The sequence below is a fragment of the Glandiceps talaboti genome, chromosome 6 (genome assembly GCF_964340395.1).
Source record: "Glandiceps talaboti chromosome 6, keGlaTala1.1, whole genome shotgun sequence".
NCBI classification, from domain to species: domain Eukaryota; kingdom Metazoa; phylum Hemichordata; class Enteropneusta; family Spengelidae; genus Glandiceps; species Glandiceps talaboti.
The window spans coordinates 4,538,079-4,564,017 of record NC_135554.1 but is presented as its reverse complement, the minus strand read 5'-3'; the positions used below and the strand labels follow the sequence as shown (position 1 = coordinate 4,564,017).

The 25,939-nt window shown below is 36.4% G+C and overlaps 1 non-coding gene across 1 annotated transcript; it reads left to right on the top strand.

Annotated features, from left to right (window-relative positions):
* Positions 1-22,340: 22,340 nt before the first annotated feature.
* On the top strand, positions 22,341-22,454 carry LOC144437086 (U5 spliceosomal RNA). Its single transcript, XR_013480985.1, has one exon. It is a non-coding gene; the product is annotated as a U5 spliceosomal RNA (small nuclear RNA).
* The last annotated feature ends 3,485 nt before the right edge of the window (positions 22,455-25,939 follow it).

Genomic DNA, 25,939 nt, shown 5'->3' with positions numbered 1-25,939 from the left:
CAGCAATGCTATCGTTGGCATTGTTAGTCTGAATATTGTGTGCCCGAATGTTACAAAAAAATCAAGAAGTTATCTTTCAAAAATGTTTGGCATAAGAACACTTTAATAGTGCCATGACATGAGCAGACTTCAAATGATGGTAGATTATGAACTGGGCTGTTAGTCTATGAGTATATTAAATCAAGATTAACATCAATTCCAATCGTAAACTTTCGTCATCATCTCTGATTTACGATCTGTATTTTCAGTTTTTACAAATGTCAGCATATTGTATTCTTAACTTACGATGCCTGAGAATATAATTGCTACCACTCCAAGTGGCCAGAAACAGAAGAAACATGTAAATAGTGCCAGGATTAATCCTACGATATCTTTATAATTCGAACCAACATGTGTGTCTCGTAACCGTCTGCCATCGCTTTCAACTTGAGTGAGTTCCACCTGCAAATGAGAGAGAGAGAGAGAGAGAGAGAGAGAGAGAGAGAGAGAGAGAGAGAGAGAGAGAGAGAGAGAGAGATTTGCTTTATAGATAGAAGCAAATGTCATTTCATTTTTGTAAATCACCACCACTACCACTATCACCATCGTATCGTCGTCGTCGTCGTCGTCGTCGTCGTCGTCGTCGTCATCATCATCATCATCATCATCATCATCTAAGTAACGCATGATTCAAATTTTTCAATTTTTGGGGGTTGAGGACAAATGATTTCAACTCACATGTATCGTACCATCAGACCTATAGTGGACCCTCTGTGACTGTGCAGGTGGAATCGAAACTCCGTTGTCAGCTGTATAATGTGGCTCAGCGCCACCAACGGCAATCGCATACGATGGTGGCGATTCACCAACAGAATACGGAGGCACTGTGGGCAAAATAGGACATCACAATAGCGATATGTGAATATTGAAAAAATGCATCAACAACGTTATTGTGATAATTATATCAAATGTAAATACGTCATGACATTGCTAGCAAACCCGATCATCACTCAGTGTGCATGTACTGGTTTCCACACCGTCACCGTAAGGTTTACAATATCGATCGTGAATCAGATTGGAACTACATGTACATTGTATATGTATATGGGTACAACAATACTGACCAACAAATTCACATCCCTGAAAACTTACACAACCCGTGCAAACAAAAATATTAATATTAACTTATGATACATAGTTCAATGTTGAACTTAACAGACAATAAATAAATAAATTAATTTTTTGACATAATGATGTATCATAATTTGTTTCTAATGGCATGTATCATATTATCAATGGACAATTAGACCCTAGTGAGATGTCCCTGCCTTGTCTCTCAGTACAAGGCAAAGACGATACGAGTAGTGAAAATCCTAGTCTAGATCCCCTCAACTCACAGTATAGTCAAAGTCGTTACTCTAGAAGTCCCGAGATGCATGGGATGGAATATAAAATTCACCCACAGCCACCCACAAAGTTAACATCATGTCTTTGTTATTCAATCACAACATTCTAACCAATAACCCCAGACCACTATAGTTCTTCATAAAGTTAGTGTTTATTGGGGCAGTTATGTGATGTAAAAAATATGGTATATTTAAGTCGTTATTTATAACAGTTGATATTCACTGATTGGATTAATAACTTTATGCATTGCCGTGTTGATTGAGGGAGTTTGACTAGACGTGGTTTAGTTAGAGAGCACGTTGGCATCCAGACTATAGATATCCCCTCATGTCATAAAGTATTTCTGACTGCATAAAAAAAATAGAAGTCGGAGAATATTATCATAATTATACTTTCGAAAGCTTATTAAGAAAAAGGGGAGAATTGATGGTGACTTTGAACGTTTTGCAGTTGTCGGTGGTAGATCGCGAGTGGTTGACTGTCGACAGTCGCTCGCGCCTTTTTTGCTACGTTTTATCTAAACTAAAGTCGTCCTGATCGGAGCGCGGCGACGACTTTACTTTACTTTACTTGCATCTTACCACTGCGGCCGGGGTTCGCACTCATTCAGGGTTTGATTGGTAAATTTCATTCAAGGTTTGATTAAAATTTGCCCGCTGTATTAAAGTAAGACAGTTGTCGTTCAGTTGAATCTCCCGAATGACGCAGGTTTTCCTCGGATACTCCGCCGGGTTTCCTCCTGCATTAACACTGAACCCATGAACGATGGCCCTCTCTGGACTTCTTGGGAGATAAGTGTTTATTTACTTAAAGAACTATCCAGTATTTGTAAAGATTTTTTTACTTATATTTTGAGGACAACAATTTTAAGAATAAATGAAAAACTAGCACACAACAAGTTAAAGCAAACAAAAACAACCAAAAAATGACAAAAATCGCAAATGGCGGTTGACAAGGTTGTTTGCAACTGTATATTGTAATAGGTCAGATTGGAGTAGTTGAAAATATTTCCGTGACGCCATTTTTTCGTTACCGGTAGTTCTGTTTTTGTTCTTGTATATACCGATCGATTATCATCAAACATCAACACTAGGATTATATTATGATTGGATTAAGAAATTCAGCATATGCGATAATCATATTTGAGATTAAGAGTGACGGTTAATCTATGAAAGACAGAAGACTTGGTTACTGTGTTGATTACGACAGTATAGTCAACGTGTACACAGGGAACTGTGCCAAATATCACAGTCAGTTCAAACACCGAATATCAACACTGTTCAAGGTTCTAGTAACACAAACATGGACAGTAATATATATCTACCACGTGTATACATCTATTTATCTCTCGTAGAAAAAAAACAGACTTACATTTCTCTCGAGTTATCATAGTGATCGTCACAGCATTTTGTTGGAAATGGTTGTATGTGTGTATGTTTGGCAAATGTTCAACGGTATGTGTTAAAAATAACTGGTTGCTTCAGCTAGACTTTAGTACCATCATTACTATCGCAACCTTAAACAAAGGTCAAGGGTTAAATTTTTAAATTAAATAGAAACAGGGATATCGTGACAGGACTATGGTGTCAATGATTGACAGTATGATGCCTATAGAGTGTCATAGTAGTTGAATCAATGTGTCATAATAGGATATACAAACCAAGCCTAAGTAGCATTTTATACGCAGACAGACAGACAGACAGACAGACAGACAGACAGACAGACAGACAGACAGACAGACGGACGGACGGACGGACGGACGGACGGACGGACGGACGGACGGACGGACGGACGGACGGGCGGGCGGGCGGGCGGGCAGGCAGGCAGGCAGGCAGGCAGGCAGGCAGACAGACAGACAGACAGACAGACAGACAGACAGACAGACAGACAGATAAACAGGCAGGTAAGTAGACAATATCTTAAGAAAGCAAACTTCGGATTCCATTAATTGACAAGGGGGAGGGCCGGAAGAAATCACACATGGTCTGTTAAGTAAAACATGACCCCCCCCCCCATTCTCCATTTGTAAAAAGTGACTCTCCCCTTTATCGCATTTTGTAAAACATGACCCTCCCCATGACAACTGCATATACTGAAAGTTAATGAATGTGTTTCCCTCAATTTGTTTATTACACCTGTAAAGTTCAGTGTTAAACATTTTGTGAACTTCTTGAGAGAAGGCTTGTAAATATTGGACCCCAGTAATGAAGAAATCCATTGTACATTTATTTTCAGAAAATACAAACAGTTTGTCCAGAGATATTTGTTGAATTTTGTTAAGACACTTAAATAAGCGGGAACGGACTTGATGAGTTGCCAGACAACTAATTTCCATTTTCCCCGTTTTCCCATCTTATTGAAATAAGTAAGAATTTTCTTATGTATTTGTATCTTATTATAATGTCTTTTTGAATCTGGGAAATAAAGCATTATTATCATTATTGATTGATTGATTGATTGATTGATTGATTGATTGATTGATTATTTGATTGATTGATTGATTGATTATTTGATTGATTGATTAATTGATTGATTGATTTATTTATTGACTGATTGATTGATTGATTGATTGATTGATTGATTGATTGATTGATTGATTGATTGATTGATTGATTGATTGATTGATTGATTGATTGATTGATTGATTGATTGATTGATTGATTGATTGATTGATTGATTGATTGATTGATTGATTGATTGATTGATTGATTGATTGATTGATTGATTGATTGATTGATTGATTGATTGATTGATTGATTGATTGATTGATCGATCGATCGATCGATCGATCGATCGATCGATCGATCGATCGATCGGTCGGTCGGTCGGTCGGTCGGTCGGTCGGTCGGTCGGTCGGTCGGTTGGTTGAGTGTTTTTTGTGTGATATAAAACTGTATACGTATCTTCTTTCACTGGCTACATTTCTCAGCTGTATGTAATGATCTTTTTATTGACAAAATAAACACATCTCGTCCATTCCTCTCCTCTTATCTAAATTAAAAAACCCTGACCTTATAATTTACCAAAGCAGCGGTTACAGGATTTATTTGCTTCTTATCTAATGGGAGATTATCCCACCAAGCCCCAAACTAGTATAGAAGAAAGTCAATTGATCAATATCATGCTATGGGTACATCCGGGGGTTATGAATATTAACCAATTAATATTTAATTATTAATTTCAACGTGTTTACATTATAGTAGTTTACATTTTGTATGATTAGAAGCTAGCGAAGTTCCTAACAATTGCCGGACGTTTTTACCATAAATTGTGACGGAGCTTGCCTAACTAAATGTAGGTTAAGTGTAGCAGTTTCTAAATTATCGTCTAATATTTTAAGAAACGTATGAGGCTAGACTCTCTCACAGTCCTCGAAGCTTCGCATAAATAGCTAAAACTTGGGTTGTTTTGTATGTATCTACTGCATAATTGCACTTGTATACTAGGATCCCTGTATCCCTAGCCCTGTACTGTGCGCCCTCACCGATCACATAGGGCTAACATTTTGTTGATGTGTTTAAGGCCTAATTTTGAAAGTTTAAACGGCACTGGTCATGTCCCACTACTACCGCCATGCGGGTGTGTGAGATGGCACTAGCACTGCATTAATAAATACATGTGTTTGGCTGAGCTGACGGCCACAACTCCCTAACTATCCCAAAATTGTCGGGACCAAGGTCATGATCTTCACAACATTATCAACATTACACCAGTGAGATCCACTGCTCTCCTCACACCACAACTGATATGACAATCAATTCATTCATTACATTGGTTGTCAGCAGCAATTAGATTGATATAGACTAATAGCATACCTGATGGGATGACGGAAAAAATACATAAAATATGACCCTCGCCCAAAAGCTGATTTATAAAAAGTGACACCTCTATTCCCCCCCCCCCCCATAAATACTGAAGGCTCCATTAGTGGCATCTTGATAAATTGGTTAGCTACTTTAGATGCAGAAATGGAATAATCCATTATTCATTAATTGGTGGAATTTTCGTTCTGTGATTACTGCAAAAAAACCCAGTTGGGTTGGTGGGAGTGTCAAAAGGTTAAAGGTCATCATTATAGGGTTACATCTTGAGGTTACATTTTGACTTATTTTATACAAAAGTTATCATATTACATTAATATTAACTTATAGCCTAGCAACGTACCAAACAATTAACCGTTACCGCATTTGATACCAGCCACATCTACGTTATAGACATGGAGATCCAAGGTAGGTTATCAAGAAATATCATGGGATTCTAAAATACCATCAGATGTTTCAAACTATGAGATATATAACACCAGGATTGCGTAATTCACCATAAGGTGAACGAAAGTCGGCTTTCAAAACATTACGTGTGTAAGAATGGCTGGACTGCAAAAACGAAAGTAAATTTATCCACTGTTTCTAATCTCAGATGACACATCTTGAGACATGGAACCTTTTGAACACACTTTCTGGTGATTTCTGTCATCAAATTTGACTTGAAATGGATACATTTGAAAAGAATGCGATCAACAACTTTTGTTATCTAAATCGTCTTTCTAGCAGGCCTTAAGTGGACTTTGACGCTGATCGCGATAACTTATCACTGAACCGACCTATGTAAATTTACATTTTTTTTTAAATTCTATAAATACGAAAACATAGCTATAAGAAGGATATAGTAGTGAAATAAGTGTATTGAAAAGTATTCTATATAATTATTTTCACTACACACTTTAGCGATATCTAAACATGACACAATTCCAAGAACTGAGTAGGTCAATTTTCTTGGTAGGACGATTTTACAATCATTTTCACAATGGAATTGAATTAATTCTTTCACCAGATAATAAGACATAGTTACATTTGCATTGTGCGAATAAAATACAGATAAAAAAGTAGCATTGATGTATTTGAATCGCAAATCGAAATTGTATAAGTTTTTATTTGTATCACCACCATTTTACATTACGTCCTGTAGTCGAATGTCGTTCATAGACATTTTATCGTGCGAAACAGGGGGGGGGGGGGGATATGAAATAATCACTTCATTCTATTTTCCTCGTATGAGCCCAAACTCGAACTTATCAAATACGCTACTGATTGATTTTAGTGGATTGAAGGAAATGTCACAAAGTGTATTGGGTCTGAATCAGATTTAGTGTTATGTTATGTGATGTTGCTGAGCTGAGAGTCGAAGGAAAGTAAATACATATTTCGATGTTTGGGATGTAATGGTCTATACACGATAAGTCATTGCGTTAGATATTTGATTTGGGGAGGGATCCTGACAGGATGGAAAGGTGTGTAAATTAAGTTTTATTCAGCGCATTAAAGGAAGTGTGAGATGGGGATGTAGGTGTGTGCAACTATTCAGGTGTAGCCAATGACTGGTTAGATGACTTCTCAGTGGTCATCTCATTTCGTAAGTATAAAGCTAATTACATTTAATTCTACAAGATTACAATGAACTTTCTGTAAGTTATGTCTGGTTCTATTGGATCAGGACCGTATACAGGAAAAGAGCCATTACCTGGACCCTATCCCACTCAACCACTGCCTGTTCCGGTAGATCCCAACCAACAATCTGGTTATCACACACCAAGTACAGTTCCTGGTGCAGTATCAGGCTTTGGTGAAAACCCTCAATACCCAGTGGTAAGCACGATAAGTTTGATCTCAACGATACCATATTTTGAAAACATTTCCAAATAATAAGAATGTCGTTGATATGTTGATGATGATGATGATGATGATGATGATGATGATGATGATGATGATGATGATGATGATGATGATGACGACGACGACGACGACGACAGCGGCGGCGGCGGCGGCGGCGGCGTCGGCGGCGTCGGTGGTGGTGGTGGTGGTGGTGGTGGTGGTGGTGGTGGTGGTGGTGATGGAGAAGGAGGAGAGGTGGATGGTTAGAACCTTGTCGCTATACCATTTGTTTCTGATATAGCTAAAGTTCTACGGCAAGATTTAAGCCATGATTTTGTTGTATAAAAAGGGACTTGGTAGGTTAGAGGTGACAATGTGAAGTATGTAATCCTATCAGTTTGATTGCAGAGACTACAATTAATTACTGATATCATAATGAGATATCATTATTATAATTATGTTATTATTACTCATATAATCCAATTTATCATGATGTTTTCTTTCAGGTCGTCGCTCCATACTCTCAGAACATCACTGTTATTGAACGTAGCGAGCGTAAGTCAGTGACTTCCAAAGACATTGGAGCAATGGTATATGCCATAGTAGCATGTCTGTGTTGCTTCTGGCCAGTAGGGATTGCTGCTATCACTGTTTCAGGAATGGTGAGTATGCCCATGGTCTTGTAGTGCGTTTTCAGACAGTGAGCTAAATTTGATTGTACTTTATCCTCAGACAGACAGACAGACAGACAGACAGACAGACAGACAGACAGACAGACAGACAGACAGATTGATTCATTCATATGTAGAGAGAGATATAGCTAGACAGGAAGATAGAAATAACAGTGAGCGACAGAGATAGACTGATTGATTGACTCGATGACTGACAGATAGACATACATACATATCAACAGTTATTTATTCAGGATTCATGATAAACATTATACAAATCACAATGACAGACAGCCAGACAGACAGACAGACAGACAGACAGGCAGGCAGGCAGGAACACATACATACATACATACATACATACATACATACATACATACATACATACATACATATATACAGATAGACAGACAGACAGACAGACTGGTCCTATGTTGTTTATTTACTCATCTTATCTCTATTATTTTCATTTCAGGCAATTTATCAACGAACCAGTACACGTGATGGTGAAGATAATGCTGATCGTTACACGGACTATTCTCTATACCTATCCATCACGTCTACAATCATTGGCATCATTGTAATTACCATTCTCATTATTGTAGTCTTCTAAACTGTTGTCATGGCAACATTATGTTCATTTCTTCGATACTGATAAGACATTGGCCATTTATTGAAAAATTCAAATGCCAAAGTTATTCCATCCAAATAGTAATAATTAATCCAATAAGGGTGCCTTAACATTTACAAAGGGGGGGGGGGGTCGCAGTGCGATTATGTCCTTACCATTATTAATGAATTAATTCAACTCATACACAACAATGAAAATAGTGGTATACAGCTCTGTCCTGATTTTATAGAAATGTTGTGTCTTCTTTTCGCAGATGATATTGTACTCTTTTTAGATACTGTTACTGGTTTACAACGTCTATTAAATTGCCTTGATTCTTATTGTAAAACATGGAGATTGTCGATGAATCTGTCCAAAACAAAAGGCATTGCATTTAAAGCAAGGGGATATCTTTCGAAAGCTGAGACTTGGTTCTTTAACGATAAACGAGTAAATGTAGTTCCGTATTATAAATATTTAGGTTTGTTATTTTCGTGTAGGTCTGTGGCTACCAAATCACTAGCACAACAAACAAAACAGGCTTTCATGGGTATTGTCAGAGCTACAAAGAAAATAGGTATGCTTCCACATCATGCATTTTAAAAGATATTTGATTCTATGATTTTACCAATAATAACTTATGGCTCAGAAGTGTAGGGGTTGGATAAATATGACTGGTTAGAGAGAGTATAGTTGTTTACATGTCGTAGCTGTCTTGGGAGTTCCAACAAATGCACCAAACGTGGCTGTCTTGGGAAAGTGTGGACGATACCCTATTTACCTACACACAGCAAAAAGATGCATTAAATATTGTATTAAACTTTTCAAAATGCCCGATTATAGATATCCTATCCAAAGAAATGTTATAAGATGTTACCTGATATTGAACTATCGGGTATCTGATCCAAATCAACTTGGGTACATCATGTTAAAAAATGTTTGCACCTAAGTAACTTAGAAGAGATGTGGTCAAATGAAACCAATGTTGACGAAAACATTTTTATGAAAACTTTTGCTGAAGTTTTTAGGAGGTATTTGTATGAAACCTGACAAGTACTCTTGATTGATAAGTTGACACGCTACAGGGATTTTAAGACTACACTTGAACTGGAAAATATCTTTTTCTCGTCAAAATACCACCACATATCCACATGCTTACTCGGTTTCGTTGTTCCTCCCACTTGTTAAGAATTTAAACAGATCGTAAACTTGGAACTGACAGAAACCAAGGGATTTGTTTGTTGTGTGAGAGAAATGAAATCGAAGATGAATACCATTTTCTTATGATTTTGTCCATGTTTTGATATTCAAAGAAAGAAATACATTCCTATGGTCTATAACCAACCAAATGAAGGAAAGTTTATTCAACTAATGTCAACAGAAAATAAAATTACGGTAAACATGCAGCAGTGTTTGTTTTTCATACAATGAGTTTGAGAAAAGAAATAAATGACATGTAGAGTTCATTCAGTAAGTTTTATACAATATCTCAATGTATCTAGAAGTACTGAACAAAGACCATACATACATACATACATACATACATACATACATACATACATACATACATACATACATACATACATACATACATACATACATACATACATACATTCATACATACATACACACACACACACACATACATACATACATTCATACATACATACATACATACATACATACATACACACACACACATACATACATACATACATACATACATACATACATGCATACATACATACATACATACATACATACATGTACATACATACATACATACATACATACATACATACATACATACATACATACATACATACATACATACATACATACATACACACGTACGTACGTACGATAGTGGTGAGTGATAGTGGTGAGTGCGCCCTCAGCAGTCCACGAGACAATTAGGATAATATCACCATGGTAATGAACACAACAGTAACACCTGATCTATTTTGGGTTTTTTATTTCTCAGATTGTTTGATATTTTCGCTGATAAAAATGCAACTTTTCAAAAACTTTGGATAGCAATGATAGTTTTTCAGTATATTTACTCGTAAACTGTGCATTTTGAAATCATGATGTAACATTTATCACATTTGCTAAGAAAATAAAAACTCAGAATATATCACAAGGTGTTAACTATTACCATTCAAATACAAAATAATGACCCCTGTTGTTTTTGTTTACTTCCTGTAGACAAGTTTGAATCGTTTTGCTAAAGCACTTAAATTTGTTTTGTTATTTTATTAAATTCATGAGTGGAATTTTCAGCATTATTATGTGTTGTCGTACATGAGTTGGATATTGTTCATATTGTTTATTTCAAACGAATGACTCACCAATTCACCATTCATGCGTTCCAATATTAACGATTCCTCATTCACGTAAGGTACCACCCCCCCCCCCCCCCCCCCATCCTCCGCCATTGAAAATGTCATATTGTAAAACTTTCCCTAACACATTAAGTCTTGTGATGCTATATCCTAACAAGAATTCAATAATTGGGCTCTAAAGATTCCCATATGATGCTTCTGTGTCACTTAAAGAGAGCAGACATATATATTAGATGCACACTGAATATTCATGACTCTCAGTGCGTATTGCTCATAGACATAACTATTCAGTGTCCATCTATTAATTACGTATGTCAGCTAAGTCCCATGGTGCAACGGTGGACCAGTTTGAACACACTAGAGGAGAAAGAAAGTTTAAATTTAGTGTTTCTTGGCAATTGTGCAAAATTGATGTGATTATGAAATCATGAAATGATACTCCAGAACCCAAAGTTTATGAGAGTACATATATTTCCTGTAGTTGCATTTCCCTTTTATTGCATCATGACGTCACCAAAACAACAACATCGGGTCAACCTCATTTGTCAATACCTTTACATAATATGAACCTTATTACATTAATTATAGTAATTATACAAATCTTAGATCTTTTTTTTAAGTAAACTAGGATTACATACTATAGCTAATAATCCAGTTTTATAATGAATGAATAAATTATGCTAATGGTTTATCAATAAAAGTTCATTTGAGCATATACCTTCCACCAACTGATTTCACCAATCAATGGTGCACTAAAATATCAAAGAATTATACAAACTTTATTTAGACCGGTACCGTGAATGATCGAGTATTGTCTGATAGATGCCTAGAAGGGAATGTACATTGGGAACTCGTTGAATTTGTTTTGAAATTAAATCAATAAAATCAACTTTGTATGTTGAAAGTTTGCACTGTTCCTTTAGAAATTGTCGTTTCTCTAACTTTCACAGACATAAAGAAACCACTACAAACATTGAATCTACGTAAACGCACTTTCTATTATTGTTGTATCAATTTGTATGTCAGTTTGATAGTGTGATGTTAGGAGAAGAAGAAGTGATGGCACCAGCGGGAGTGATTGATTGCTTAAACCACCAAAGCACGTTTCTTTTATACTATAGGAACTGTGACAAATGGTCTGTTGAAAGCCTTCAAGATCATTGACAGATATATTTTTATAAAAAACAAACTGCATCTGTTATGGCCACAGAAATGACATTGCTATTTGAATAATGTACTTACTTCTTGAATTCTATATCGTGAATCATCAAAACTTCCTTGGCCTGAAGAGCATTGTTTCTAATACCTGTCTGCCATATTTGATTTCCACACTATTTCGCTGTATTTTAAGGGTATAATAGTTTTTGTAACATTAGGGGACCGGTCTGTTCCTTAGAGCACTGTCTTAGCAGATTGATACTCACCGAGTTATATATATATATATATATATATATATATATATATATATATATATATATATATATATATATATATATATATATATATATATATATATATATATATATATATATATATATATATATATGTATGTGTGTGTGTGTGTATGTGTGTATGTATGTATGTATGTATGTATGTATGTATGTATGTATGTATGTATGTATGTATGTATGTACGTACGTACGTACGTACGTGTGTGTGTATGTATGTATGTGTGTGTATGTATGTATGTATGTGTATGTATGTATGTATGTATGTTTGTATGTATGTATGTATGTATGTATGTATGTATGTATGTATGTATGTATGTATGTATGTATGTATGTATGTGTATGTATGTATGTGTGTGTATGTATGTATGTATCTATGTATGTATGTATGTATGTATGTATGTATGTGTGTGTATGTATGTATGTATGTGTATGTATGTATGTATGTGTATGTATGTATGTATGTATGTATGTATGTATGTATGTATGTATGTATGTATGTGTATGTATGTATGTGTGTGTATGCATGTATGTATGTATGTATGTATGTATGTGTGTGTATGTATGTATGTATGTATGTATGTATGTATGTATGTGTGTGTATGTATGTATGTATGTATGTGTATGTATGTATGTATGTATGTATGTATGTATGTATGTATGTTTGTATGTATGTATGTATGTATGTATGTATGTATGTATGTATGTATGTATGTATGTATGTATGTATGTATGTGTATGTATGTATGTATGTATGTATGTATGTATGTATGTATGTATGTATGTGTGTATGTATATATGTATATATGTATATATGTATATATGTATGTATGTATGTATGTATGTATGTATGTGTGTATATATACTTATACATGTATTACCTACTACACTAGTTACAGAACATATCAATAAAATACAAGGGTTGATGAAGTGCTAAAACAACCTATGCGTTATGTTGTCAAGATTCTATCATTTCTATTGCACCAGTATGTAGCCATCGTACAATATTATATTTGATAATCTCGTTCCAACTACCATCTTGGAAACTTATTTGTTCGAACTTGCTTGAAAATTAGACATTGCAATCAGAAGCTAACTCTAGCCAAGATTGCGCCACATGATACTGGTCAATAGAAATGGAATTAATTAACGTGTTCTGACGTAGTAGACATGTCTTAACGTTCATAAAGTTAGAAATTCAAGTTCACTGTCGCTTATCTTAGGGATAGGTTAGCTAGGGTATATAAAGTGAGATTTAGACGACGTTTAGGGTTGATTGGTCTATGACACCACGGTGGCAGATAGTTGACGTTTTGATGCTTGACGAGTCATGGAATGCTGGCGTGCTGCAGAACTGTTCAACCCGATACTGTAACTTAGGTTGAATTAGGTTTCTAGTAACTTTAATATATGTAGATGTATGAAGGTGCTTTCTCCTTGGGCATTAAATTCATTATCAACGGAACCTCAAACCCTAACCAAGTGTGAGTTTATCCAGTGTGTGCCAACTTATGATTCTGTGTACCTCGAGCTGCCAAGTTGAGTGCTTCCCCCTATCACGAGCTATACCCATATTCCCCGGCAACCCATTACTTTTACACTGTAAAGGAATATAATCATCTTTTGACAAAAATGGAAGAAAATATAACTGTTCACAACCGGTGCCATGCATAAATGTTTGCTAGTGATTTCAATAGTGAGTGATATATTCAACGTTATCAAGTTGAATTGAAGAAAAAAGTACAGGACAATACTGTAGATTTTGACTGTAGAGTTTTCCATACATCATTATTATGTAAACTAATTAAAGCAACTAGATGAAAAGCATGTCTATGATAGAAGTAATGTTTACTGAATGACTGTAAATGGATAACAGGGAAGGTTTAATCGAATAACACGGTGACGGTGAAACCACTGGAAAGAATTCGAACGAACGAATAGATATAGGTACCATTACTGAAACACATGTAAGTGTCAAACGAGACGGGTCGTAATGTTCATATAGCACTTTTACACTCAGTGATCAAATATTGTAAACTGTGATAGTTAAATATTTTTAGACGGGCTGATGTTTTTAGTTCACCAGTTCCTACGCCCTTCACTGATGATTACGGTCATCCCAATTTGCTCCAAATCCCTATTTAAATTATCAGTAACTATTTAAAGATGGGCCGATGTCATTTACGTCATCAGTTCTGATGCCCTCAACTGAGGACAAGGGTCGCCCAAATTTGCTCCAACTTCAAGTTAATATTTAGTTATCATAAACAATTATAGATAACTATTTTAGGCTTGGTCGTTGTCTTTACGTCACAATCTTTACGTCACAATCTTTACGTCACAAGCTCGGATGCCCTTTATTGAGGATGATGGTAGCCCATCTAAAATTACTGTTCACACTGAACTTAACGAATATTCAACGAATAGCCCCCTATCTGTTACTGACACTCAATAGCGTGATACGGTGGTATAATCGGTCACTAATTCACTAATTGGTTCGGGGATTGGACGACTCAATGTTGCATTATGACTACATCGGGTGGAGTTGTACCAGACGAATTATCCCCTCATCTTGCGATAGTTTAACAGTATTCCGCAGACGTGATGAGCGTTGAAGCTAGTATGGAAGTTCACACAGGTAAGATACGTTAGTATCATCGCCAACTTGATTTGACTCGTTTTGTTGAAGTCGAATTTTCAAAATTTTGTTTCGTAATATGTTTTGGTTCTATCTAAGTGTACAAATCACTATAAGTAGATTAATTTCTGACCATGTGACGTATAACACACCCGGCAGTGGATACAGTATGGATGGCATGCTACTCATTGAATATGTGTGTAGTTCCATTAATTCGCATCCCTTATGACTACCTTGTATCAATCAATCAATCAATCAATCAATCAATCAATCAATCAATCAATCAATCAATCAGTTAGTTAGTTAGTCAGTCACTCTGCAGTCACTCAGTCAGTCACTCAGTCACTCACTCACTCACTCACTCACTCACTCAGTTAGTCACCCAGTCACTCAGTCAGTCAGTCACTCAGTCAGTCACTCAGTCACCCACCCACCCACCCACCCACCCACTCACTCACTCACTCACTCACTCACTCACTCACTCACTCACTCACTCACTCACTCACTCACTCACTCACTCAGTCACCCACCCACCCACTCACTCACTCACTCACTCACTCACTCACTCACTCACTCACTCACTCACTCACTCACTCACTCACTCACTCACTCACTCACTCTACCAACCAACCAACCAACCAATCAATCAATCAATCAGTGACCAAATGGTTGACTTTGTATGCACTAGTACATATAATATTATTAGTAACATTTATACAGTGTTATAGAAACACAGTGGAGTTTCAGAGTTCAAGTTCAACATCAACTGCAATATAAAAATTATAAACAGGGACTGTCAATGGTAGCCTAGAATCTATAGTCTCGTGGGCATTTCGTGTCTTTTTGTTAACGACATTGATTGTACAGTAACATGGACATTAACAGCAAAGGGTTGGACATATGACGTCATCCACAGTAAGTAAACACGTCACGTAAATAAAGTTTGTTAATTCAGATACCCTAAACAACTTTGTGGTCTTCCGATTAAGCTCAATTTTAGAATAGGTGGGGTATGTAGATTTTTTTTTTTTTTTTTTCTGTATGAGTGTCTATGTCAAGGTTTTCCACTTTTTTCCGTATGGTCTCTCATTTATTGGTTTCTTCCTATCAGATCTACAGCCATTACAGATTGGAAGAACAGTTTTATATTGTCTTTTTAAGTTGATGTCAGTTTCCGCATCCACTATTTCTCGTGAGACTTCACAATTTTTGCGATTTTATTTGTTCTTGAATAAACGTAAAACAAATTTAAAGTTTAGGATGGGTAGTAAAAAGCTAGGTGGGGTCGGGTAACCGGAACCAAACAATTAATTTTAGACCTTATAGATTAATTAATGTATAACTTTACACCTCCATATGTGTCTGTCCAGTGTCGAAAAGCGTCGAACTCCGAAATTTCAAGGTTATGTTTAAAACATTTGTTATGATAGCCCTTAAAAATCACTGGAAATACACATATAAACATAATGTAATTATTGGTATACATTTCATGTGCATTTGACAACTTTGTTTCAGATAACGCGTCCGACGGCTATTACGAGACCATACCTGCTCACGAACCAAGCGAATACATGCGTATGTCGCATAACCTTGGTGATGGCATTCAGATTGGTGAACACACTCCCACCAATCTGGAGTACCAAGTACGACTGAGTCACCCTCACTCAAAAACGTCAGGAATGGACAATGTATACGATAACCAGGCTTTGGAATGTGATGCTAAACAACCACGTGCTTCTATGACAGTAGAAAATGACAACACTAAACCGGTTCGTTCTGTACCAGTTGGATATGATAACACACAACCAGTCGTTTCAAAACTTTCACAATATGACTATGCACAACCGTACGAATATGAAACTATGACTGCAAGGGATGGCCACCCTCCTCCAGTCGTTCCACCAATGAGAGTGTCGACTCAACTCGTTGAAGCTAAACCCGACAAAGACAGAAACACGAATAAAACAGACCCCGAAGACGAATACATCTATCCATCAGATCCACCTAAGACCAATACTGAGGACCAATGCTATTACAACTCAATGCCCAGTAACCAACCACCACCCGCCTATCCAGGACCAATGCAACAATATCCTAGTAACTATGGCAATCCACAATATCCGATCCAGCAATATCAGCAGTATAACAGTGGGGTAAGTATTTTGATTGGTTTCAAAATGTGACCACCTCTTCAAATAATGTGTCTTTAGACTTTGGGCTTATATGATTTCACAGTAGGTCAACATGATTTGACACATTTTGTCACCGATTGGTTTGGTCATTCTTACAGTTACTGTAACGTTAATGAAAAACATAAAAACTTTCATTTTTCAATTCCATTTGCCAAACCCACCAAAACTCATTTTCTGTTGTGTGAATTGCTGTGCTGCAATTAAACTATAAATTTATAAAATTTTCAGTTTTCATATACTCAGAGACGGTCGTTTATTTAGGCTACGAACAATCTCCTTTGGTGAGACCTTACTAGATGCACCAAAGTTGAATTCAAACAAACAAACAAACAAACAAACAAACGGACAGACAGACAGACAGACAGACTGACAGACAGACAGACAGACAGAGACAGACAGCCATACATACATACATACATACATACATATATACAAACAGACAGACAGACAGACAGACAGACAGACAGACAGACAGACAGAGACAGACAGCCATACATACATACATACATATATACAAACAGACAGACAGACAGAGACAGACAGCCATACATACATACATACATATATACAAACAGACAGACAGACAGACAGACAGACAGACAGACAGACAGACAGACAGACAGACAGACAGACAGACAGACTATCAATCGACAACTCCCCAAGTATGGAACTGCCAAAAAGCTATGAATTACAGTGGGGACTGTACTGCATTGATTATGCTGAGTTTTCATCCATTCTGCATCGCGCGATCTGTCTGAAAAAGAGTAATAAAATTAGCAAAATTGGCTTAGAATAGGCCTGCTGTACATTAGAGCGAGGCAAAATTAGCAGCTTCACATCTCTTCAAAGTGAACCTCCAAGCTCGTAACTCTATTTACAGCAAAATCTGGTCTGGTAGGACAAGAAGGACTATTTTACAGACCCTTATATTGAAATCCTTGGCCAAACATGAAGCCTTCATAGAGAAAGAAGGTTTAACAACAATCGTAAATCATAAATGTTCGGTTAAGATGAAGGATAATTCGGATTGTGTTTTGGTGGCGTCAGTAGCTATAAGTTTTGTGGCAACTGATATGGCCCATGGATGTAGCCAACCGTCTTGTATCCATGTCTTCCCAAACCCAAGACTCTTTCATAGCCTCCTTGAAATCCAAACTACAGTCATGCCTAACTCGGGGGTATTCTCTGTTCAACAGATGGGCATGACGTCTGCACCAGAGTTGCAACAAATCACCATAGTAGAGAGAACAGAACCAACTCAAGGCGCAAGTAGCAAAGACATTGGTGCTATGATACTTGCTATATTTGCTTGTCTTCTGTGTTTCTGGCCTTTGGGAATAGTTGCCATAGTTTTCTCTGGCTTGGTAAGTATTAAGATTTCAAAGTTGATAGGGTTTACGCTATCAGTACAACTATTTTTGTGTGGAATAATTCCTATCCTCCGACAACTTAAGTGAAAGGTTTGGCGATGGTGTTATGGGACTATGTAATGATTTATTCTAGTACACTGCCTTTCAATACTAACCACCCACAGTCCGTTTATAAAGATAACTCATTACATTGTACCATGTCATTTATAAAGTTGTTGAATGAACAAAAAGTATGACTTCAAAATTTAATAATAAAGGGCAACGAATAAATATATATATTTGGGGTGGGGTGGGGGTGGAGAGGTAATTGTTGCAGCATATCAAAATGTACCTGTACTGTACTTACTAAATACATGATTAACCATAATTTGCTATTTGCACAACTCAGAACGGTCACGGTATATATTCAGGCATAATGTTTAAAACTATTTGATGACAGGATTTAGCAAACGTAAACTAAAATATCGGAGGAAACTTTCAGTATGGCATCAACAGTGTTATCAACATCAGACGAGGAACGTTGAATGTCATGAAAGGTAAACATCTACATTAATATTATACTAGAAGAAGTTTTACGTAAGTATTTTCACACAAGTGAAAAAAAGCTTAAAGTCGTCAGCCTGTGCCATTTAAATAGTTTGCTGTATTTTTTTCACTCTTCCATTGTTCGATTAATACTTACATGTAGCCTACTGTGTTCATTTTTTACAGGCCCTCTCCTACCGAAAGAGACCCGATCTTGTAGACAAAGCTACTCGCTACACCAAGTACTCCTATCAGTTATCAATTGCAGCGATTATTATTGGTGCTGTTATTTTAACTGTCATCGTTATTGTTATTATCGTTGATGACTGAATATAGACATTGCCATGACAACGGTATAACTATCTTTTAAAAATCGAAATATTATAATATTAAGGCAAAGTAAAAAACAAAACAGATAGGTTGAATATCAGAGTGTTCTAGAGTCAACAAACTATTATATATAGATATATATGAATTACGTCGATACGATATTAATCCATGAGACGTGAAAGCGTCAGATGACAAGCTTAGGTGTGTTTCAATATTACCTCAGTTGGATAAATTTAGGATGTAGAAAATAGTTGTTAAATGACGTCATATATATATATATATATATATATATATATATATATATATATATATATATATATATATATATATATATATATATATATATACTGTGTGTTTATATATAATTTGGCGGGTTACGTTGACAAACGTTGGCGAAAACTATAGCTGTGTACGTATTTTGTCTCAGTTATGAATTAGACATAATTATTTTTGCGACTTTTTATCGATCAATTTATATATGGTGACAATTTATAGATACAGAAGTATATCGATGAATTGTGTATTTTTTTTCTGATTCGGATTGGCCAGTGTTCATTTCATTTACACACCACTTTTCCAAGATGTTATATGAAAGATATGTAAGTCACATAAAGTTCATATTTTAACACTCGTTTTGGTAATGATCCCATTTATAAAACTGATTCGTGTCTTTGTGCTTAAGCTTGTTAAAGCAACGTGACCTCAATATTAACTACAAGTTCTGTGATGCGATTATGCACACACCCTGGAATAAAGTCAATAAATGCTTTAAAAGAATGGATATAAGAGAAAGGCGTAATTTTCAACAGAAATTTATTGATATATTTTTATATTCTAATGACTTTGGTCAATATTGTATTGCCTTATTTTTCAGCAACACAGCTGGTGCTAAAATTGCCTAGTATGTATTTATTCATTCTTAATATTGGAATCGGTACATTTTGTAAAGGAATAATTATATATAAGGTATCAAGATTAATAATGCGTGTAGTTAGATCTCATCAGTTTAGGATATCTTCTTTTCAAAATAGGATGTCCCTGTAGTCATACCTAGTGACACAAATCATACCAAATAAAATGGATACAAAATTTTGATGATGATTCTTTATTGTGCTTGAAATTGTCATCAGATACTGAGACAGGAAACAGATTTTTTACGCCAGACTATTTTATTAAAGGTGCATTCAAAGCTGAAGTGGAGATATGAGGTGACGGATTCAAATGTCAAAGTTCATGAACTCTGACTTCCAAGCCTCCAAAGTAACTAGATAACATACATTTCAGGTTTTGTCTCGGTATTAGTAAGACTACACACACTTACTGGTTTCAACCAGTGAACACGTGTTTGATGTGGACGCATATATCTAGTATTTGATTCAGAACAATAGTGAGAACTGTTGTGTTTCAAATATTTCAACACTTTAATTTATATACGTGCATGTATCTAGAAGATGTACATGCGTGATGAATGATTATGCATGTCATTTGTTGACATGCCAGATACACCTATACTGTAGGTTAATTCAGAGAGGTCATCAAGGTGTCACGTCAAACTCTGTACCAGGGTGTGCTTTCATGGACGATTCCATTATAAATCAGGGTTATACACCAATAGTATGTTAAGGAGGGACTTCCACCCATAAAATAAAAGATTTGTAGCACGGAAAGGACAGAAGAATGAACGATAGGCTCATGTTAAACTTCAGTTATTTTCAATATGACGGTAGAAACACTTTTCGATAGAAAAGGAAACATATGAATCCACAAATCGGGTAGTCTACTGGGTTATGGTAGAGTTAAGTAGTTATAACTTGGTTCAGAGTTTGGATGGGAAATAAATTAATGTTTTAACAAGTTGTGTCGATTATTAAGCAGAATACCATATTGACACATTGTTTTCTTCTTCATGACGTGCTGACTGCCTGCGACGAATTTTATGTCAGAATCACAACATGGCTGACGATCAAGAAGGTAAGAACCTATTAGAGGCATAGCAGTTAGAAGTTGTAAATACAAGTGATATTTTATGAGTATGGAACTCCAATTTTGTATTTGTATTTGAAGTCAGGAACATGGACAGATAGTTATATATATATAATATCAATGAAAACAACATTCAGCTTCATTGCTTCGTTCTAAGAAAGGGTATATCTTTATCAAAATTATTAGAAAAAAAGTCAGTGATAATTGCTCCAGCCTGATCAGTAGTAAGTTGAGGTTGTGTGCCGACTACAGTTGACCTTAAATGTCAAAGTCACGTGACTTACCTCAAGCGAGCCGAGTTGATAAAATGGTTTTCTTGATGATAGAACATAAATAACTTTAGGTTTGTGTTTTGTTGACTTTGATTACTTGATGTGAAGTACACGACATCATGTGTCGTTTGTGGAGAGAACACCGAACACAAGATAAGCCCAATGACCTTTCTGACCTCCCAGTCGGACCTTGTGAGTCTAGTTCTACGAGTTTCTATATTTCTGTTATTGTAATGCCGACGAATGAAATGTTTTTATTCATTTTTTATAATCACATTATTTTCTTTCGGAAAAACCTTCAGCCAAAACATGCAACAAAAAACTTCTAGAACGAATTGTTTTTAACGGATATCAGTTTAAAAGAAGACGAAACGACAACACATACAGTAAAATATTACTGAGGGATAAAAATACTCAGGCTGTCATCCATAGAGACTTGACAACCTCTGTAGGTCTTTGAAAAAATACATTTACAATCACAGCTTCAGTCATTTACCAGCTCCTTCTGTATAGATTTTTAAAGCGGAGTGTAAGGTATAAAATATATCACAGTGAATAGTCCTGGCTATTGTTAATTCAAATTAACTCTTTTGTACATAGATGGTCCGAAAGTATTCGATGGTATAACCTATTGATATGCAAATTAAATTTGGTGAGCTAATATGCCACCCATAATGCACTGCAACTTTAGTATGAAGAGTTACTACCAAAAACACAAGTTTTCTGCCTATATGTACATGTGTCATTGACAGACTATTTATATTCAAATTAATATTATTTAATGCAAAACATGTGGAACTTTGTGGATGTGACTTTTCAACTATTTTTGGAAACAATTAAAATTATCTTTGTAGTCTATTGCCACAGTAGACAGACTTTTGAAGTCTTCGAACTGGTCAGTCAGTTCTGCTAACATTGGGGTATGCTCTGGTTTTCTGCAAATCGCATAAATCTTTCGCCTTTTACTAAAGATTTCCGTGCAGAGGAACAACAAATGAGTTTTTAACAATTTTTGAAAGCCCTACATTGTAGGGTGATAATGAAATAAAGATTAGAACCATACATGTAAGTGCCTAAGCAGTATCTGCCGAAAAGTATAACAGTTGATGTATTCTCCAAATAAATTCCGTCAAAAGGAAAACCTATTAACATAGACAATTGTGACCTAAAATGTTGAGATATAATAAGAACACCGCCATCCCCAAGCAGTACTGCTAATATCGACTATGGAGAATCTCACAAGAAGATCTCACATCAATAGAATCGTTAGTAATTCAAACTGTTACAGTAAATTAGACATGATTAAGCGTACTTTAGGTTATTCTCCTCAGAATGTCAGTAAGATCTTATACACTGCTTTAATTAGGAGTGGTCTTGAGTTTTGTAGTTGTTTGTGGGCTGGCACACCCAGATGTTAGAAGGGGTACAGAGAAGGGCTACCAAGTTTATTCTACATTATCCCGACCTAAATTATAAAGATAGGCTTACTCAACTAAATCTTCTACCCTTAACGTACAGAAGGGAAATGGCAGACTTGACACTTCTTTATAAATGTAAATTTGGGTACGCAATGATATCAAACTAGATGACTTTGTCCACTTTGTCTTGTCTAGTTCCATTGTTAATATTTTTTCATTATTGTGTAAATCACATTTTGCCTGTGATGAAGAGTAATAAATAGATTTAAAAAAAAGACAGATCCTGCTGAGACCATAGACCCTTCATCTGGTGGAGGGTTTATGATGAGATTAAGAAGGTATACTATTTTAGGGCAGTTGTACTAACATTTTATTTTTAAAAAGGTAGTGAGGAAGCATAAATTTTAACCTTAGCCTTGTTACATGTATCACTCAAAAGTATGGGCGCAAGAAAGCCTGCACTCTTTTAACTAGTAACGAGTTACTTATTTCCCCTCCCCCCAGAACTTCACTATGCATCTTCACCCGTCACGAATTCTCAAGACGAATCTACGAAACAAACACCAGAAGAGCGTGATCCCAATGCAGGATCGTCCTCTCCCGGTCATGATCAGCATTATGGTTATTCCGAACTTTATGCAACCACCGGGCAAGACGACGAAGAAGGCGATCAAGCGGCAACACATCTCATTGAAAGAGATACCGATGAAACGCAGAGACGGGAGTCTGATTCCGAAAACCCGCTCCAAGAAACGGAACGTCTTATGCAGTCCGAGGATCATAGTCAGATTACCGAGAATAATGAACAGCGCCACCAACCAACTGAGAGAGATTTGAGAAGTACTCCTGAACTTGACGATCCTATGTACATTTCGAATGAGGATCTCGCACAAGGCGATGGCATTTCGAACAACGGGTCGGGTGGTGTCGAGCCAGAAAAGTCAACAGATACACCACCATCCCCAAGTAAGACTACAAATAGCAACTATGAAGAATCTCCCAAGCAGACAGATTCTGAGACTAAGAAGGTATATTGATTTTTATTTGACACAAAATTACTTATAAATTAAGAATATATACTAGTAATTTAAGGCCACAAACATAAATACAACAAAACAAACACGAATTTATAATAATAAACATGTTAATATAACTAACTTCAATGGTTAAATTCATAAAATGTAAAGAAAGGGTAAAACGCAATCAAAACTACCACGTACCAACTTAACAGTATAAACAATTCAACGGTCCCCCATTACATACATACATACATACATACATACATACATACATACATACATACATACATACATACATACATACATACATGCATGCATGCATACACACACACACTCACTCACACACACACACACACATACATACATACATACATACATACATACATACATACATACATACATACATACATACATACATACATACATACATACATACATCATCAATCGTCATCACCATCGTTATCACAGTCAATCTATCCCAATTACCACCACCACCACCACCACCACCACCGCCGTACCAACACCACAATCACCATCATCACCACCACCACCGCCACCACCACCACCACCAACACCACCACCACCACCATCACCATCACCACCACCGCCGCCGCCACCACAGGCACCACTACTACCACTACTACCATCAGCACCAGTGGCGCCATCACCTCCATCACTACCGCTACCACCATGAGCACCGGTGGCACGTACCACCACCAGTGGCACCGCCAGCGCCAGTATTGTCGTTGTCGACATCGTCACCATGGCAGAAATGAAAATGGTTGGAAAAAAAATCGGTTAAACTGTACTATCACTAGTGCGATCCAGTTCTTTAATTTTGGTACTCGTACACCTTTACACCAACTATAAATACTAATAACATGATCGGATTTCAAAGGTCATGCCAGTACGAAAACGATGAATAGTTTATCAAAAGTATGAATTATTTATCATTTTGTATTTATGTGATCCACGTTTGTTATTTCTCACTGTAGATACCTACGTCAGCTAACACACAACAAAATATGTCATTGGATGATGACCACACAGAGTCGACAGAGACTGGTAGGGAGGTCTTAGCTATGGTGTTTGCCGTTTTTACATGCATTCTGTGTTTTATACCACTTGGAGTCGTCGCAATACTATTCGCTGCCAAGGTAAGAAGTGACGTGATATAATTCATTTTAAAAGCCTAGCATTCACGTCATATATCGTACCGCCCTCATTGGCTATCTTTTGAGAGGCTGATGTACGTCGATGAGGGCGCCCACACGCCGTATCTTTACTCGTGCTACGATAATACTATATCATCGTGGCATTTGTCTGCAAATGGCGGATATTAGAGTTTATTCGACTAAATTTGAATTTATGTAAACAAAAATATTGGCCATCGCAAGTAAATATATGAAATTATGGGAGAACAGGCTTTCCTCTTATTTTGAGGGTTACAATTGTTTCTCGAATTGTTAAAGTTCCCGTGCAAAATATCACTACTTCATCATGATGGTTGATGGTTATGTTGTTTTTGTTTGCAGGCACTGTCATACCGTAAAAGACCAGGAATGGAAAACAAGTCAAGACGATACACTAGACTGTCTCTCATATCGTCTGCCATTTCTCTGATAATTGGAATTATCGTACTTACAGTCGTCATCGTTGTAGTTGTCGTCGTCGTCATTGATGATTAATCATACGACGTTTTACTTCTTCGGTTAACCACAGTTGGAGATCTGACGAATCCCGCCTTTACCAATTACAACCGAATAAGATCTACATCTTAAATTCTAAAACAACCCCCCCCCCCACCCCAATAGCAGAACACCTCTCTGGCGTTATCGTTGTCATAAGAACGTGCACTCCATTGGATACTAGCGATTATCAGTAACTAAGGTTCAAAATAACAGAGATAGCTATAGTGACCAATTAAACTCCGATATGTTATATTTTCAAGTCATCTTATATTCGAATTATACTCTAAAAAAACTGTATATTTGCATACATTGGTATTTTCCTTTTTGTAGATGACATTCTTTCTTAGTACAACAAACTCCAAGTTTGATAATTTTTTTACTTTGCATATCCCG